Below are 17,785 nucleotides of genomic sequence, written 5' to 3' on the forward strand. Positions count from 1 at the left end.
TTAGCCAAAGGCCTGGTTGAAGAGGAACATTTTCGCCTGGCACCTAAAAATATATAATGAAGGCACCAGGCGAACCTCCCTGGAGAGAGCACTCCACAAATGGGGTGCCACTGCAGAAAAAGCCCATTCTCGTGTTGTCACCCTCCAGACCTCTCATGGAGTAGGCCTGCAAAGAAGGGCCTCAGAGGATGATCTCAGGGTCCGGGAGGGTTCATATGGAGAGAGATAGTCCTAAGCCACTGAATTCTGCACCAGCTGAAGCTTCCAAACTGTCTTCAGAGGCAGCCTTACATACAAATACAGTCATACCTCGGTTGAAGTATGCTTCGGTTTGAGTACTTTCAGTTTAAGTATTCCGCAGACCCGTCTGGAACGGATTAATCCACTTTCCATTACTTTCAATGGGAAAGTTTGCTTCAGGTTAAGTACAGACTTCCAGAACCAATTGTGTACTTAAACCGAGGTACCACTGTAGTCTTTTGAAGTTCCACTTCGAGTGGAGGTGGGGAAACTCTCTGGATGTTGTTGGATCCTCCCAGCCAGCATAGGCAACAGTTAAGAAGGGTGGAAGTTATAGTCCAACAACAGCTGGACTATATTTCCCATCCATGAGCCAGGCTTATGTTTCTGACAGAATCACCACAGGTGAGAAATGTGACTCAATTCACATTTTAAGGAAATCTTACCCAGTTTCCGTAACAATGTGTGAACAAAAGCATAGCCATCCTTCAGAATTCCCACTTACCTGGATTTTGCAATGGAGCTCTCCAGCCATGTAAAGCACACAAATTGTATATATTTAAGTGTGTATATAAATGCATATATAAATGAAAATAATATTAAAATGCATTATATTTAGGGAAATGGCCTTGTAAAAAGGTGTACATTATGTGAAATTGTGTATAAAAATGTGTATAGCAGCAGACGTTGTCACAAAAATGCTGTAGAATTTTCATGATAACTTTTTTTAAAAAAAAGAAAATCACAAGCTGACATGGAAATATGTACTGTATATTTTTTTAACCTCTGAAGTTGCTATGACCAAAGTACTTAACTGTAGGTACCAGGAGGTGCCTGGCAGTATGCAGGAGAATATTCTTCATGATTTTGATACACAGCCATTGTGAAGCAGCAGAGCAGGCGGAAGTCGGGCGAGGAATAAAGAAGGCAGTGAGATTAGAAATATTGGGGTGGAGGTTACAATCCAGAAATAGAAGGTTGAGGAAGGCAGAAGCAGCCTTTGACAAGTTCCCAACAATTCACTTTCTGGCCTTGGGAAAACAATTTTGATATATTGTCTATTCCAACTAAGGTGCTCAGAAAGTGTCAGTAATTTTTCATCATTAAGAATCATTAATAGAAGGAAGTTATCACAGTAGCCGAAGGGAAAAGATAGTCACACAGCACACAATACTTGTTTGGCTTTTCAGTTTAAAGCAGAAGTGTAACTGATTGTTTCTGGGAGATAAGAGGGAATAGTGCTCAATTGTTCTCCTGTAAATATAATTAATTATCTCTATCACTTGATGTTAAAAGGGTAGATTGATATGAAACTCCAGAGTCCTCAGAAACAGGAAACTTGCAGGCGGTGTTGTACCTGTAACAAGCCACCATCAGGCCTAACACCCTACATCAGCCACCCCCAAACTGCGGCCCTCCAGATGTTTTGGCCTACAACTCCCATGATCCCTAGCTAACAGGACCAGTGGTCGGGGAAGATGGGAATTGTAGTCCAAAACATCTGGAGGGCCAAAGTTTGGGAATGCCTGCCCTACATTCTAGCAGAGAGGATGGCTTTTGATAGAGTCTTCCCAGCATCATCAAGTGCGGCAGCTGAGATCGAGGAGTATATCCTCAAGTCCATTATTATCAGTTTGTACCAGAAGCTCCAGACTTCCCCCCACTCCCCCGTAAGCTACAGGGACCCACCTTCTGGGAAGCTAGCATAGCTGCTGTCCCTCACACAGTCAACAATCTCTGAAGCATGTGCTCCAGTACATTTCCAAGCACAATTCAAAGTGTTGGTGCTGACCTTTAAAGCTCTAAACGGCCTTGGCCCAGTATACCTGAAGGAGTGTCTCCACTCCCATCATTCAGCCCAGACACCGAGGTCCAGCTCCGAGGGCCTTCTGGCAGTTCCCTCGCTGCAAGAAGTGAGATTACAGGAAACCAGGCAGAGGGCCTCCTCGGTTGTGGCGCCCGCCCTGTGGAACGCCCTCCCATCAGATGTCAAGGAAATAAACAACTATCTGATTTTAGAAGACATCTGAAGGCAGCCCTGTTTACGGAAGTTTTTAATGTCAGATGTTTTATCGTGTTTAAATATTCTGTTGGGAGCCGCCCAGAGTGGCTAGGGAAACCCACCCAGATGGGTAGGGTATAAACAATAAATTATTATTATTATTATTAACACGCTTACATTACAGCACCATCATGTCTACCCATAATAAAGTGGGGTTTGTTTCTGCTGCCCTGAGGTGAAAAAAAATTACTTGACAATAAAGCACCGTTTTTCATAGAAAAGTATAACACATTTTAAAAGTACAGTATAAATAAAAATAAAATGAGCATCTATAACCATGTTATAGTTCAGATTCTAATTAGCCAGCACCTCAGGGCCCTTCCATAGTCTAGTTAGAGGTATTTTAGCCACATCATGATATACTGTGGCTTATCAATCATGATGGGAATGAGACTAAACTCCCCCTGCGACTTACCCACTCTCGCTTCCCTCCTCCTCCTCTTGTGAGAAGGAGGAGGAGGAGGGAAGCATTTTTGTAAATGTTTCACAAACCACAACAATATAACAATATAAAAAGTCATTAGGATCTTTCTCACAGGGCAGTTGGTGGTAGAATGGCTTTGCCAGGTCAGGGTACAGGAAAAAGGGAGAAGAGGGGGGGTAGCCCAGTCCAGAGGTATGCTTGGAGGTGATGTCCACCTGATTCCTTTTCTCTCTCTTGGTATCTCCCATATTACAGCACAGCGTCTACTTTTGCTCTTTCTCTTTTAATATGGCATTTGCAAACAATTGTCTTGTTGGGGCAATAGATGCATTTACCTAGAATTCGTTTCAAGCATTTGTCTTAGCGTAAGGAAATTGTCCTTTCTCAGCACTCAGACTGCAAACAATCAATCAATCTTTATTGCACTCAAAAGACCAGACAACATTTGATCTGCAAACCAATTCTCACTGGGAAAATGCGCTGGGGTTACATGGAGACTCCCTGTGCCATTTAGAAGACTCCCTACTGCAGAAGTTCCTCTTCAGCACATAAGAGGTGCATAAATCTGAGGACTCACCACACATTTAAGGCACACTTAAAGAACACCCCACCCCACCCCACCCAATAATCTTGGGAAGTGTAGCTTGTGCTTGTTAAAGGTGTTGGGAGTTGCATCCCTGCGAGGGGTAAACCCCAGTTCCCAGGATTATTGAGGTGAAAGCAAGGGGCTGTGAATATATTGTGTGTACACAGGAGACAAGTCCAAGAAGCATGGCCTTGCTCTTCCCCCTCACAGCACTGTAATTGTGTGTATGTGTGTATGGAATGCCTAAATACAGCTCTTTTCTATCTAAAATGCAGTGAACAGACTGGCCCTTCTCTCCTCTGCAACATCGCAAGCCCCTTTCAACATTGCACATTATGTCATAAAACTAAGCTTCACCCCTTAACCCTCCTACCTTGTTTTTGTTAGCAGCCTGAGACACCACAAAAAATGAATCTTGTTTTGACCTGTCAAGAAATCATGGGGAGAGCTTCACTTATTAAATTTCTGTGTTGTAAAGCTGCTATGCTAATAGACAAGGCTGGGCTAAGACGTTTTTCTCCCCGCCTGAGGCAAGAGACAAGATGGCACCCCGCCTTGACACTGTGCCCCATCTCCCAGCCCCTGCCTCATTCTGCCTAATGGCAGGGCCAGCCTTGAGCCAGTTTTGAAAAATGGCAACCCCACATTTAGCTCCTTTCTTCTGGCTCCCACTCCCAGGAGAAGGGCTGTGTTAATTTCCCTCAGGACAGGAATTCATCCCTGGGTGAAGAAAAGACTGAAGTGGTGATTCTAAAGCTATGTACAGAGATACTTATTTCTAGATCTGGTGACTGTTGTTTCTGGGAACAACAACAAAAAAAAAACCCGAGAAAGAGGAAATGGGGTTATCCTGATCTGGACCACAATGTTCCCTACATGGGCGTACAATATAACTGTTTTATCTCCTGCCATGATAACACCATGCTAACAGAAGGCTTATTTCCAGGCGCTTAATATTACTGGATTGATTGCTCTTGACTGGACAATAATTTAGGGTGAATTTATAGCCCTGAGCCCATTGAACTGAACCTTGGAGAGCTCCAGAAGGCAGCTTGTGTGATCTGAAGTGGTCTTTGGGATCAAGGGCCAAAATGTGCTCTTGGACCAACAGAGGTGCTCTCCTGGCAGTGGTGCTGCTGCATTGGCTGAGATGGGGATGGAGGAGGGCAGAGAGTGGTGAGATTGGGGGAGCTCTGGGTTGGCCACAGTGGCCTCCCACAGGTACACACTCCTGTCTCACACCACCCTGACCTGGCAAGTGTAGCACTGGTGGCAGCAGGACGGCGCCACTGCCACTGCCCCCCCCTGCCCAGACACCAGGGCAGCTAGAGACTTGCAGCCCAGTCCTAAGCATGGGCTATTCAGACCACTGGGGGGTTGCTTCCTAGTTCTTAGGGTTGCATGCTGAACACTTGAGGAAAGGGATATAGAAATATTCATCCGTTTACTTTCACAATGACAACAACCAGCTGGAACGATATTCAATTTCAGTTCAGGTTCACTGGCTTTGATCCAATGAAAGAAAAAGCAGAGATTTAAAAGTTGTTGCTGTTCCTGACGTATTTAAATCAATGCCAAGAAAAGCTTCACCTGTTACATTTCTACCTTCTGTGTTGCTTTTATAGGCACAGGAGCAGTACGTTTTCTGGTTTGTGTGCGCGTTGTTGTTGCAGTTCTAGTGGTTTGGCAAACAAGGTTTAGGGTTGCCAACTTTTTAACTGCTTCCTGTAGCTGTGCCTTCACAGCAGCTTGAATATGGCCTATTTCATGGCATGGAGAGAGATGCTAAGTGCTGCCTGTCGAAGCACCTGTAAAGGATACAGATACAGGCTAGGTGAAAAGTTGGCAGTCCTACTTTTTATCTTGGAAATGTTTGTTGCTACTTTGTGTTTTGGCTTTTGCTTGTCTGCTTCCCCAAATGGATTTCTGGAGTCAATGCCTAAGAGTTCTTCAAGTGAGTGTCAAATGAGTATTTGCGGGATTAACCTCAAGATACTCCTCAGGAGAGAAACCACTGCTTTTTTTTTTAACGCAAACTCAGCATTGTCAAAGTTTCAGCCACCAAGTGGCCTCATGTTATATTTTTAGCCCAGATAAATCCCCTTGTGCTCACTCAAATGCCATATGCTTGTCTGAGCTGGCGCAGGAAGGGGGAGCTTTATCCATGCAGGAATGAGGAACCGAAATTAGAGAGAGAGAAGGAGGGAGTGGGGAGGAAAAGAGAAGGGTTTGGGAGGAGAACTGGGGGGGGGGGGGGACAAGCCAGAAAGTTTAAAGAACCAAAGGAAGAAATACAGATTTGGAAGTTTTGCTTGTGTTTCTACTTGCATTACGACAGGGTGGGAAACTTAATCTAGCCCATAGGCCTAATCAGGCCCAGAACAAGGTACCGTTTTGGTTTTCCTGGGCTGTGTTCCCCAACCCATGGCCACCTGCCCACACATCTCAGGTCATATGTGACATCAAATGTGGACAAAAGAGCAATTTAGAGTTTAAAGTGAGCCCTTAACTGATCAATCGCAAGTGGAGCTCATTGGGAACTCCCTGGTACAGACAGTGGGGCTCACTGTCGCTTGTCAGTGAGTTCTATCTCTTTCCATTTACAGTTTGCTGTAACTGCCAATCCACTTCCTTGAACTTTGACAGGTGAGCAACCCTGCACACCTGTCTAAGTTAGCCTGTGGCAGAGGGAGACTTTTGGATCCACCCCACTGGCTGGATCTGGTTCCCTACCTACCCCTTCTTTATAACATTAGGAGAGTTTTATGAAGGCTATAGTTGGGCTGCCATGTCCTAGCACAAAGTTCAAATGTATATGTTCCAAACCAATCTCAGGCGAATCAGGAGAAAAGCTGCAGGCGTGTCACTACAGAGGCCAGATTCTAAAGAGGGAATGGCTTTTGCCCTTTTGATTGTTGTGTAGAAGAACATATGGTTTAGCTTGCCACACGCCTTAGGAGAGCATCTGCACAAATACCCTCAGAAATTACTGCAATGCGTTATACACTGGGCAGCTTCTGAAGAAAGTTCGGAAACTGTGGCACTGTGGGTTATACCACAGAGCCTAGGGCTTGCCAATCAGAAGGTCGGCGGTCCAAATCCCTGCGATGGGGTGAGCTCCTGTTGCTTGGTCCCTGCTCCTGCCAACCTAGCAGTTCAAAAGCACATCAAAGTGCAAGTAGTTTAATAGGTACCACTCCTATTGTAAATGGCATTTCCATGTGCTGCTCTGGTTCACCAGAAGCGGCTTAGTCATGCTGGCCACATGACCTGGAAAGCTGTACGCCGGCTCCCTCGGCAAGTAAAGCGAGATGAGTGCCGCAACCCCAGAGTCGTCCACGACTGGACCTAATGGTCAGGGGCCCCTTTACCTTTACCTATGCGAAACCCAAATGGCACCAGCCAATCAGCCAAGTGGGGGAAATTCCTGCTGTGCCCCTGTACCCCTGGACAGTTAAGTCCAGTCAAAGGTGACTGCAGGGCCGTCTCAAGGATATCTGGCGCCGTGGTTCAAAAATCCCTCCGGCGGCCCCCCCCATTCAAATATCCCTCCGGCGTGTGCGCACGCGCGCGCACACACACACACACACACACACACACACCACTTCACCTTTTTATAGCGGGGAAGAGGCGGAGGCTCCGGGGCTCGCCCTCAGTAGCCGGCCGCCTCCTGGCAGCCCTCACACACTGCAAGGGTTTGGCGAAGTGTGTGCTCGTCATGGTGGGCCTTGGCGCTTTGGCAGCTCCCGTCGCCATGCCCTGAGGGCCCCTCCAGGCAGGCAGCACTCTGATGGGACGGAGGCTCCGGGCGCCGCTCGGTATGGCGGAGGCGGGCGAGGGCAGCAAGCTGATGCAGGGAGGTGCTGCGTCCGGCCTCCACCACACAGCTGCTTCGGGCGCAGCGCGGCTGTATGGCGGCCCGACGCCCTGGCACATTGCGCCACCCAGCCTTGCCTTAGGGCCGGCCCTGGGTGACTGTGGGGTGCAGCGTTCATCTCACTTTCAGGCTGAGGGAGCCGGCGTTTGTCTGCGGACAGCTTTCCGGCTCATGTGGCCAGCATGACTAAACCGCTTCTGGTGCAACAGAACACCGTGACAGAAACCAGAGCGCACGGAAACACCGTTTACCTTCCCACCACAACGGTACCTATCTACTTGCACTGGCATGCTTTAGAACTTCTAGGTTGGCAGGAGCTAGGGCAGAGCAATTAGAGCTCACCCCGTTGTGGGGGGATTCGAACCACCGACCTTCTGATCGGCAAGCCCAAATGACTCAGACCCTTTATGTGGCGCTGGATCTCACCTTTAGAATTTAGTGCATTGGTTAATTGACAGATCACTTTATTTATTTTTAATTTTATTTAAATTTTATTGTTTAAAAGCACGAGGAATTAATTGACAGATCACTTTAATCCTATTGAATCTACTCCTTCTGGATCTTAATGGATTGCTCATAATAACCATGTTAACTTAGGAGTAGTTTTACCCAGAACATGGGTGAATGACAGTTTGATTTGTATTGAGACCACAATGGGGCCCAAAGGGCTTTCCCTTCCATCCTCAGAGACTCACACATCATTGTCCTGACCCAGGTTAAAATGAAAGGGACCTTCAGTTTTAATCTAGGGCAGGGGTGTCCAAACTTTTTAAAAAGAGGGCCAGATTTGATGAAGTGAACATGCGTGAGGGCCGACCAAAGTTGTTGACCTGAAATGCAGAGTTTATGAAAGCAATCTGCCTTATGCTATTTTGGTTCTTGAATATTTCAGGAAATGCATAATTATATGGTACTAAGAGATGGTTTATGATGTCATTTTTACACACCATGATTAGCCAGCTTCTGTGCAGGCTACAGATAAAAATGTGTTCATGATAAGATAAGGCAGGTTTCAGGCAAAGGGATTTTATACTGCAGAAGTCAGGAAGCATATAGAACCTGGGGCTGGTACAAATGGTTTCTCACGCAAATCCCTTCTCACACATTGCTATTTGTATACATCAACACGAAGTCTCCCCTGTATGTTGCACAAGGACAAGGAGGCCAATAATGAATCTCACATTACAAGGAGATCCGAGAAGCATGGTGGCCCTTAATTCCTTTGTAGTCAGCTCACCTCCCCAAACACAATACTCCAATGGGATAGCAAACTAGAGATAGAGGGATTTTGATTTTCTCCCCCAGGAATGCTCATGAAGAGCGACTTGCAACATTTAAACTACTGTGTTATATAGTCAGATGTTCTAATGTGACTATTTGAAAAGGCAGGTTCTATTAATCTTCACTCTGCTTTTTTTTAGTAATTCCTTTAGTGCGTGTTTGCACAAGAGTACATATTCCCTTGATTTCAAATACTTATGGAAAAATACAATTTACACCAAAAATGTGGGCCCAGTCTCTCCACCTCCTCCCCTCTCAAGCTCAAGGTATTTTCCTAGTCAACTTGATTTAGCTTTTTTTAAAAAAAGTAAAATAAAAAAATTCCTTCAGTAGCACCTTAAAGACCAACTAAGTTTTTATTTTGGTATGAGCATGCACACGAAAGCTCATACCAAAATAAAAACTTAGTTGGTCTTTAAGGTGCTACTGAAGGAATTTTTTTATTTTACTTCGACCCAGACCAACACGGCTACCTACCTGTAACCTTTAAAAAAAGTGATTGAGATGAAATGATTACTATATATATCTTATATAAATCACATTAAGAGTGTAGCAGAGTGATTTGGGAAGTCTTTTAAAAAAACTTTTAAAGTGTTCCATTTGACTCCAGCATGTTATAGCCCCACCTGAAGCACCAACATTTGTCTAATAATTTGGGAAGTGCCCACAGCCAATGCACACCCCTGCTAAATGCTACTCTCATGCAATTAAAAAGCAATAACCCTACTTGCCCTTGACCCATGGAGGCTAAAACAAGATTTCGTGGGCAGGGGAGGTATTTATGTAAAAGTTAAAGGTACATTTGAGGCTAGCAGGTACTGCAGACTTCAGCAAATCCCAAGCTTGGCCAGCGGAGCAGCCACATCCCTGTAATCCTTTTTACATGCTGATTTAAACCAAAAATGAAAACAATGTGTAAATTAGTGGTGTTAGTACAATCTAGTTCTTTACACATTCCAGGGCTAGAAATGAATCACAATCTGCCTTAAAGTCCAGTGTAGAACACAGACATGCCTTGCACCTCCCAATTGTTTTTGCAATATACAATATTCAGGCTTCAATAAATAGATTTTACTCACCATACTATTTTATTATTGTGTATGTCCACTGCGCCCCCGCCCCCCCCCCAAAAGGTGCTGGAACTCACCATGATGTTGCCACAATAAGTTGTCAGACAACTTGGGACAGCCCTGAACAGATTTTGGATTTACAACAGCCACGTTCACCACCCACGGAGGTGCTAAAAACATTGGCAAGCTGTCTCCCTAGTAGTTGGTTCGGAGGTCGCTCCTGTTCTCATGCAGGTCAAATAAATGTGCCCCCACCTCCCCCATTCATCTTAGATTCAGGCAGATGGCTAGGGCAGCTCAGAATGGCTCTTGTGCAAATGCACACATGTGCAATGGTAGAGGACTGGCTAGAAAGCTTAAAGCCCGGTGCTGCTACATGAGAGATGGATTGAAGAATGGGAAATACAAATTGGCCCTGTCCCATAACTTGACCAATAGCAGGCTAGGTGGAGTCATAGATCTAAAAAAAAAAAAGTATAGACTCGCACGGGATGTTTTGATTGAAACATTTGTTTTGGGCTTTTCAGAAGTACATAAAAGCAAGAAGCAGGTGAAGGGAGTTTTGGCCTGCAATGGTGCCCACCTGAGAGGTGCCCAAACTGTGCTCTGGCATGCTCTGGCCAAAAGAAAAAGCACAGTATATGTCCTTTTAAAAAACAACAACAACCAGAGTGGCCTAGGAATCACCCAGATAATCGGATTGGAGGCAAATTTAGGGGTATGTGACCGTTTCAGTTGCACTGGGTGCCAAGCCTCAGTGGTGCCACAGGTAACACCACAACTATGATTTAGAATGAAGCGCAAGAGGAAGAGGGGCACTGCTGATATTTGAGACTCCAAGGTCCACCACTGATCAGACCATAAATAGTTTGAATGAACAAGAGTGGTTCTTAGACATAGTTACCATATTATGGGTCCACCTATCAGAGACAGATGAGGTACGTGACTTCAGGAAACCAGGAGCTTGGAATAATAAGCAATCTACTGTCATTGATTAATGGATAGAAAATGTTGACCTAGGGAAGTCCTTTGACAGACTTCAAAACAGAAATAAACGGCAGAATCATGAATACCACACACCCTTGTAATTTGACGCCAATGAGATAAAACCAATTTATTTCCCATTACTCTTTGGGTGCTGTGTCCATTCTTCTTAGGCATAGTGACAGGGGAGTGATCATCCCAGCTGGGTGCTTGACTAGAAAAGCCATTGTGGGTCCAACAGATATGGGTCTTAAGTGGAAGCATAAATATTTATTGCAAACAGGGGAATATTTCAATAGGGCACAGATTATGCATGATATACAGTACTTCTTAATTGGTTTTAGAAATGAGATGCATGTCCCTAGGATACCAATCCTCTTATGAATTATGTCCAGCCGAGCACCTTTCTTCTTAATGGTAGTTGGACTGGGAGAACACAGAAAAAGAAACAAGGGTAAATAATAATAATAAGGTCAGCTGGATGTAAGCACCTGCATTCAATGCACAGAAGTGGGGTGTTCTAACCAGAGCTCCTTATCCACAAGGCACTGAACTAAATAATATTTTCCCCAACTCCTCAAAAGATTCCATCAATGGTGTCTCTGAATTTTTTTTACACATCCCTTCAGAAGATAGGTGAACTAATGTCAGTGTACTAGAAGAAGCAAAGATCACCAGTGTCAAAGCAATGATTCTTCAACATCAACTTTGTTGGACTGGTCATGTTGTTTGAATACCTGATTATCATCTTCCAAAGCAACTACTCTATTCCCAAGTTAAGAATGGAAAGCGAAATATCAGTGGACAGCAAAAGTGGTTTAAAGATGCTCTCAAGGCAAACCTTAATTTTTTAAAAAAAATTCTTTAAAAAATTCTTTAAAAGATGCTCTCAAGGCAAACCTAGTATAAGCACTGGTAACTTGGAAACACTGACCTGCAAGCACTCCAATTGGAGAACACCATTTATCAAAGGTGTCATGGACTTTGAAGAAGCACAAACTCAGGGCGAAAAGCAGAAACGAGCTAAGAGGAAGGCACACTTGGCAAACCCTCACCATGATCAACTCCTGCCCAGAAACCTATGCCCCCACTGTGGAAGGATTGTGGATCCATAATTGGTCTCCACAGTCACTCACGAACTCACTGTTAAGACCGTTTTCATGGAAGACAATATTACGTGATCACCAAAGATTTTTTTTGTGTCCCTTGGTGCTTTCTGTATGGGTAGCTATCCCGATACTCTATGGAAGGGGAGCAAAATGTGTGTTTGATCTCCAGCTGGCTAGGTGGAGCGCAGACTTCCATTTATTACATGCAATTTGGGATTGTAAGAACTTGACTCCTTTAATATTGACTGTAGAGTCTTAGCATTGGGCTTTTATGGAGCCAAGGGGGAGGAGCTGTCTCCCTCCTCTAAAGCTGCATTTCGGTAATATTGATTTATTTATAAGATGTCTTACCAGTCCTTCACCAAAAGGTCCACAAGGTAATACAGTTTGAAGAGCTTTAAACATTAGAGCGGGATTATTCTAGGCCTTCATGCTACCCTAAAGGTTCCATTTACCAATTGTTTTGACAAGATTTAAGAGGTCTGAAGTTTAGCTTCATGAACATGGTTATGCCCCTCTGTAACATCCATCAAAACAGTTAAAAACCTTGGCTATAAAAAGGCAACATCTACTTTGTGGATAGGATCGCAAAATGCAAAACTTTCCCCAGCATCAGAGAGAACGGAACACTTCCTGTGAAAGTTTGTGAGCATCAGAGCCCCGTGGAAGTCAGGATGGTGAAACATGCACGGTGTAGGAGTCTGTGTTAAAAAAACAACTGTAAGTGGATTAACAAATTAGTCAGGCACCTGGCAAACACATGTTAATCCTTTATAAGCCCCTTACACATTAATGGAACCATTCCAGGTGTGTCTGTTTGCCTATTTCATTCTTTTGAGATGACGGTTCCCTTCTTTTTGCCTTCAATTTTGAATGTTTTCTTTCCACATAAAATCCAAACTATCGTAATTCATCACCCCCCTCCCTTTCTTCTTTTCTTTTTTGTTATGGGAGAAAAATAAAGAAAAACATTCTATTTGCGTTCAAGTCCTAAACAAGCAGTAGCAGAGTTTTTGTGGAGTATTTGTGGAGTCCCAGCCAGAAAGGCAAGCCTGATGCTGGCCTCTGTCTGGGTCTCACATTAGCCAGTCCAAGGATCACTCAAAGGCTCACGCCTTCCATGCACTTGTGGGAAGATATGGGTTCTCCAAGGCAAACTGGCTTTCACAACCAAGCCCACCTGGCATAGGCAATTGACATGCGCTGCATCTTAGGACAGGGCAGCCAAGGACTGCTGTGGAGAAACATTATTGGGTTTCTTCCAAGAAATCCAGGGAGAGATGTCCTGTGACCGTCAGAGTATGTATAGGGAACACTGAGTGGGATTGTGACTGTCCTTCAAGCAGCTCTTTGATGCATTGATTGCTGCCTACAGCTGAGAAGGCTTCTTTATGCTTCACAGTCATTACCCTCTTCACCAAGCTAACTGTGATGGAGATGCAGATGGGATCAGTTGTGAGGAGGGTGACAGATATTAAGAACAGCATCACTCCAGTGCTGGCCACTGCGGACACTGCGCCTGTCCACCGCAACCCTGGAGCAAGTGGGATGTGGCAATGACAAGAGAAAGAGCCCTCAAAATCACACAGGGCTGGTATTTAGCACCTAGATGTCTAGCTCGTATAAAGTCCAACAGCTCCCCTATGTGTTGAAGAGGGTGTCCCACAATTGGGACATACAGACATATGTGGTGAGAGTGTTCAAAAAGAGAAAAAATTCTGGGAAAGTATCTTTGCAGAGATATCTTTGATTACAAGGTAGGCAATTCCTTAACTTGTACAGTCAGGACTCACCAAGAATTAGAAATAAAGGTTGTGTAACCCATTTATTGATCATAGCCAGAACATAGAAAACATTGGAACTGTTGACCATGGATAGATAAGTGGCATGAAATGGTCTGGCAGACAGTTTTTTGGGGGGAAAGCTATAATGGAAACTGCGGGTAGCAAGAGGCCAAAAGAAAAACGATAACTTCTACGCAGTGTGGGGCGATTTTATTGAACACATAGGTAGTGATGCACATGGGAGAGTTGTGTTTGGGGTGGGTAACAGAGTTTGGAATACTTGAAGTATACATTTTAACTTTTCAATTTGTTGCAGATATAATGTATTCCTTTCTTTTAATGAGATTGGAGCACATTATGTGGTATTTTATGGTTTTTAAGATTATGAGAATGTTTGAAATATATGCTGTTGCAAATAAACTATTTTTAAATGGAAAAAATGCTGCTGTTTTGTTGCTACCTGTATTTGTTACACACACACACACACACACACACACACACACACACACACACTTATGGAACATTTATATATTTCTTATTCATATTAAGTGCGGAAGTATGCAGTGATAAGTTTTTTGTTAGCTGGCTGAATGAAGCCATCCTGTCTAGATTCCCCCTTCCCTCTTTTAACCATTTTTAGCCTATGGGTTCACCACCTGTTTCTAGGCTGACGAAAGCCATGCTGCCCCAGGCTTTTTTTGCATTGCAAAAATTATATTCCTTTTCTATCTCAGCAGTGTTTTTGGTAGCATGATCTGCATTGCAAAAATTGTGTTCCTTTTCCATCTCAGCAGCATGTTCCTTTTCCATCTCAGCAGCATTTTTGGTAGCGAGCATGATCTGGATTGCAAATATTATGCACCTTTTCTATCTCAGCACTGTTTTTGGTTGCATGTGTAAATTTCATGCATCTGCTTATGATTGGCGCCTCATGCTATGCTCGTGTCGGTGTCACTTGTGCGAAGTGCCTCCTTTAATTATTTATTGCTGTTACCAATAGGTAGAATAAAGCAACAAATTATTTTTCACAGGGTATTACTTGTGCCAGCCACTTATTTGGCAAGTGGGAGGGGAGATAGAAATCACTTGGGGCAGGGGGGGTATGTGGCTGGCAGATCCATCAGAGATGTTCTCAATCACATCACAGTTCCTAGCTCACAATAACATGGGAAGAGGAAAACGTAGACCAGGCATAGGCAAACTCTGGCCCTCCAGATGTTTGGGACTACAATTCCCATCATTTCTAGCTAACGGGACCAGTGGTCAGTAGGGCCGGAGTTTGCCTATGCCTGGTGTAGACTTTTAAAATTAATAGAAAAGAAATGATAGCAGTGGGTAGAGAATGAATACATTTTTTGAGTAAGTGTGTGTTTCATGCCAGAAAGAAGAGCCTGGAAAGAGTGTTTGAGGGCATGAGAGTAGAAGTACTTTTGATAGCTGCCTTTTGGTCCTGTGTGACACAGCCGGGGACAACTAGCAGCATTGCTCTGTATCATGTTGGCAACCATCTTTTGGCCCTCATGATCAGGGCCAGCCCAAGACATTTTGGGTCTTGAGGCAGACCACAAAATAGTGCTCCACTCCCTGACAGGGAAATAGGGGTGAGGGAAGATCTACACTCAGGTGGGAAGGACGAAAAATCAACATCGGGATCTGCTGCCCTGTTGGGTCATTAGTGGCAGAGTCCCAGGCAAGGCAGCTGCAGGTAAACAGGCAGAAACCAGGTGCACAAACAGAAACTGAAGAAGCACAGGTGATTCCCAGTAATGCCTTGCTGCATGGAAAGCAGCATGCAAAGCATTTCACCATCAACAACCATGCAAAACTTTACAACACCTTTCTCCCTTAATGCCCACCCCAATCTGTTTTTAGGACTGTAATTGGTGGGGAGGCTCCAGGGCAGCTGTTCTCAACCTTGGGTTCCCATAGGTTGTTGGACTACAATTCCCATCATCCCTAGCTAGCAAGACTAGTGGTTAGGGATGATGGAAGCTGAAATTCAACAATATATGGGGAGCCAAGGCTGCTCCAGAGGGAGGATTCTCAAGGGCTGAGACAATTGCCCAGTACTTTGCACTTGTAAAAGGCCAAAAGTCCTATATGCCAAGCTGCTCCCTGAGGAGAGAAACTCGGCAAAAGACAGAAGCCATTGCAGGTTTTCTGTGGAGGCCACAGGCTTTTGCAACAAGTGCAATGAAGGCAAGACCTTCCTCTGGAATTCTTGGAGCTCAGGGTTAAATCTCCCGTCCCTGGATCATACAGGGACCTTGTGTATGGAACAATCTAGCAACAAGCAGTTGAAATGCATAATAAGAAAACAGGTGAGAAAGGACTAATTGGAATGTATGACACAGCCCTTGGAATATCCTATGTAGGTCATATGGGACAGCCAGTCCTGCTATGCAAGTTAATGAAAATTTTGATGGCTGCAAAATGTAGAGTAGCATTGATATCGTTGCTGTCATGGTGGCTAAAGCGGCTTATGCATGATGCCATGGAAATGAGCTTTCCTTATCACCCCATATCTGTCTCCACCCATCAGGCAGACACTATGACATATCTTGGCTGTGTGGCAACTGCTGCTATGCCAGTGGCTTTGTGTGTCGAGGCTTACCAGAAATTACCCTTAAAATAACTCACAACAGACACGAAAATTTTGGTTTGGTTTTTGGCATTAATTTAGGCCACAACTTTATTTAAATATAATTTTAATCTGAGTGTTGGCTTAGGCTTTTGGTTAACCATTCGTCCTTCCCTAAGAAGGACCATCTCCATCTGTCCATTGTGGACAGGACTCAATCATCTGTCCCCTTTGGACAGGACTCACATCATCTGCCCCCTCTTGGGGCAGGACTCACTTCATTTGTCCACTTGGGACAGGACTCACCACTGTCCGCTTGGACAGTACCAGCTCCGACTTCCTGAAGGGAAGTCAAGTGAACGCCCCTGGGAGAGGAGGTAGCTGAGGCCAGGCATTCTCTCCTCTCTTTTTCCAAGAATGTTCCCCAAGGCTCTTACTCTTATAATTGGCCCCTCCATCCCGCCTATGGGATTCCTTTAACGGAATACTTCTATGTGGAGAAACAAAGGTGGGGGGGGTAGGCATCTGGATGCCACACCCCTCTTCCAACCGATTCACCAACCAAAAGCCTAACCGCCAACCTAACAAGTTGTGACAATTTGCTAAGCAGCAGGCGAAAACCAAGAGGCAAAGCCAATCAGCCAATTGGAAAAATTCCTACTGGGCCCCTGAATACAGGCGACCCCTAGAGAGGCAAAGCAATGTCAGGCTAAAACCTGTGAAAGAAAGCAGCGGGTGGGAGGGAGATTGAACGCCAAGGCAAAAGTGATCAGAAAATGGAGGACACAAGCTTAAATGGGGGCCCCCTCCACCAATCCCAATACATGCATTTAAATAACCACGCCCCCATTACTCAGCATGACCTGTGGCCTAGGCCCCAGCCCAAACCCTATATTAAATTTCTTAACAGTCCTACCACAACCCACTTTATATTAGATGATATAAAGCACTTTGTCCATCTTATTCGCAAGGCTGGTGTCGTAACAGAGATTTAGAGATTTTCCCTGCCTTCCATCAAGAACAGCCACAGCTTCTAATGAAATTACCGTACATAAAACTGTTTTAGAATAGACGGACGTTCCAAGATCAGGCCATAAGTAATGTCCTATACTGTAAGACCCATCAGAGATTCAACCGGTTCAATGGAACAGGTTTGGTCTTTGTCAATAATTTCACTTCAGCAGAGAACAAAAACTAGAGGATAGAGCCAAGCTATGGTGCCATCTGCAGTCAACCCATAGTGCTAACAACCTGATCAAATAAGAAGAGGTGCTTGTGATGATTCCCTACTAAATTGCCTGCTTAACCCCCTAAACTGGCTGTTTGTTTAGCTTTCCAAGCTACCTGGCGTTCAGCAGGCAGTGACACTGACAGCATCCAGCATCTCACAGACATTTGGGACTAGACTTCACAAGCAAATACATTATGTCATACTTGGTGCTGTATAAAAGAACCAAAAGACAAACAACAGCAGAGACTTTGAAAACAAAAGAACAAAATAAACCAGGGGAAACTGGGAATATGCTGGAAGAAGGTCCAGGCATCTGGGATTAAATTTATAAAACAATAGCTCGATTCTGCTAAAAAGCAAAATTATCTCATCCAGATGCCCTTTCCTTAATGCCAGATAAGCTGGAGCTTGTTAGTTACTCAGTGAGATGAAGGGAAAGGACTCTGCACATGATCAGAGACAGTTCTTTCTTTCTTATTACTAGAATTGGGGGCAAGGTTCTTAGGAATAGCCCTGCTCAGACATGGGGAATCAATGAAAAATGGTTTCCAGAAAA

Source organism: Zootoca vivipara, chromosome 7 (genome assembly GCF_965207765.1).
Source record: "Zootoca vivipara chromosome 7, rZooViv2.hap1.1, whole genome shotgun sequence".
Classification (NCBI taxonomy): domain Eukaryota; kingdom Metazoa; phylum Chordata; class Lepidosauria; order Squamata; family Lacertidae; genus Zootoca; species Zootoca vivipara.